The sequence below is a fragment of the Dipodomys spectabilis genome, unplaced genomic scaffold, assembly GCF_019054845.1.
Source record: "Dipodomys spectabilis isolate Male_0828 unplaced genomic scaffold, ASM1905484v1 ptg000362l, whole genome shotgun sequence".
In the NCBI taxonomy this organism is placed as follows: domain Eukaryota; kingdom Metazoa; phylum Chordata; class Mammalia; order Rodentia; family Heteromyidae; genus Dipodomys; species Dipodomys spectabilis.
The window spans coordinates 2685412-2687350 of NW_024871039.1; positions in this window are offsets into that span (position 1 = coordinate 2685412).

Here is a 1939-nt window from a genome sequence, read left to right on the forward strand (position 1 = left end):
ATTACATGGGCAAGATAATGAGTATATATCTTATCAAGCATTATAGCCTCCTCCTTCGTTTCCCCTTCCCATCCCTTCCCGTCCTCCCTGAGCTTTTTCTTATCTTTGGACATCTTCCTATAGAGATTCCTTTAGATGATTTATACTCACAAGCCTTTTCCTGAGGATAGGCAAATTGAGGGATAAAATTTTAAGGGTGGAGCTAGAAATGTGGCTTAGTGGTAAAGAGCTCGCTCCCTCAGCATGCATGAATGCCAGGATTTGAATCCTCAGTGACACATACTCAGGAAAAGCCAGAAGCTGTAGAGTGGCTCAAGTGGCTAACCTTGAGAAAAAAAAGCACAGAGATAGTACCAAGGCCCTAAGATCAAGCCCCAGGACTGACAAAAACAATAGGCCAGATGCCAGTGCTCACACCTGGAACGCTAGCTTCTCAGGAGGCTGAGAGCTGAAGACTACAGTTCAAAGACAGCCTAGGCAAGGAAAGCTCCAGTGAACCACCAAAAGACCCCACCTGGCGCTGTGACTGTAGTGGTAGAGTGTTCACCTTGAATTGAAGGGCTCAGGGAGAGTGCCAAGGTTTGAGTTCAAGACACACAACTGGAAAAAAAAATGAGGGTTAATCAAAGTACTTTCTTATTTGCTAATTAGGAGAACATTCTCTGGAAAATGAACACTGATGTACACCAGAATTGGAGTCAGAGCTCTAGGTTCAAATGTAGCAGATTTATATTCCCAGCCTCTTAGGCTCTAGCATTGAACCTTGTGTCATACATGGTTCTTAAAGATCCATTGTTGAAAGGCTTAATATGCTTCCCGAGCTTTATGTGATAAGCAGTTGACTTGTATTGTCAATGTCATTACATTTCTGAACCTAGCAGAGCACCAGTAGCTCATGCCCAACACCCTAGATCATGAGGCTGAGGTCTCAGGATCACAGGGTGAAGCCAGCCAGGGCAGAAAGGTCTATGACACTCTGACTTCCACTTCTGAAAGGTCAGATGTTCAAGAGCTTCCTGTGTTTCCCTTGGTGATGAGAAGTTAATTGCACTCTAATGTTCTTAGAGTTCTCGAGCTATAGAAGCAGGAAAGAAACATTATTGAACCATCCTGGGTTCAAATGAAGTTCTCAGTATCCAAGCCCTAGCAGTGTTTGCAGAAAAACTCCAGTGTAACACTGTAATTGAAGGACAGAAAATGGTTGCAAAAGCCAGGCTAGGTGCAAAGACCTAGGCCTGTAGGATTAGGAAGCAGAATGTACACACTCAACTGGGAAGTCAGCTGCAAAAGCCAGCAATGGGGGGAACCCTGAAACATTTGTTAGAGTTACAACAGGGTCAGGCTTTTCTCACCCTCTTCAAACAATGACTAATTAACCTTCCTCTCTCAGGTGAAGGGAGCCTCAGGCTATCTTTAGGGTAACAATAAAGAGCCAGTTTAGTGGGGGAGAAAGGAGGAACAGAGAAGAAAAACCCTGCTCTCTGGTCTTAAGGAGTGGGGTTTTGACTCTCCATCTGCCAGATTTAAAGACCATTCTTCTACCTCCACCAGTCCATTCTCCCTCCTTCATTATGAACATCATTAATGCAAATTCCCAGTCCAAGGAGAAGCAGGGTCCTTTCTCTTCTGTCTCCAAGCAACTGAGTTAAAACCTGGCTCTGCCCTCTTGGCTCTGGGGCATTTGGCTACCTAAGAAGTGGGAAAGAGACAGTCTTCCTGCTCTGTGGTTGTGTGAAGGCGAAGTTGGTGACCGGAACACTGCAGAAGGCATCATGATTGGGAATTGTTCCCTTCATTCCTCCTGACATTCAAGACCAGGTTAATATATCATGTTTATTTCTATCTATTTATCTATCTTTTTTTCTTTCTATTTATCTATCTTTTTTCTATCTATTTTCTATGTATTATGTATGTATGTATGTATGTATGTATGTATGTG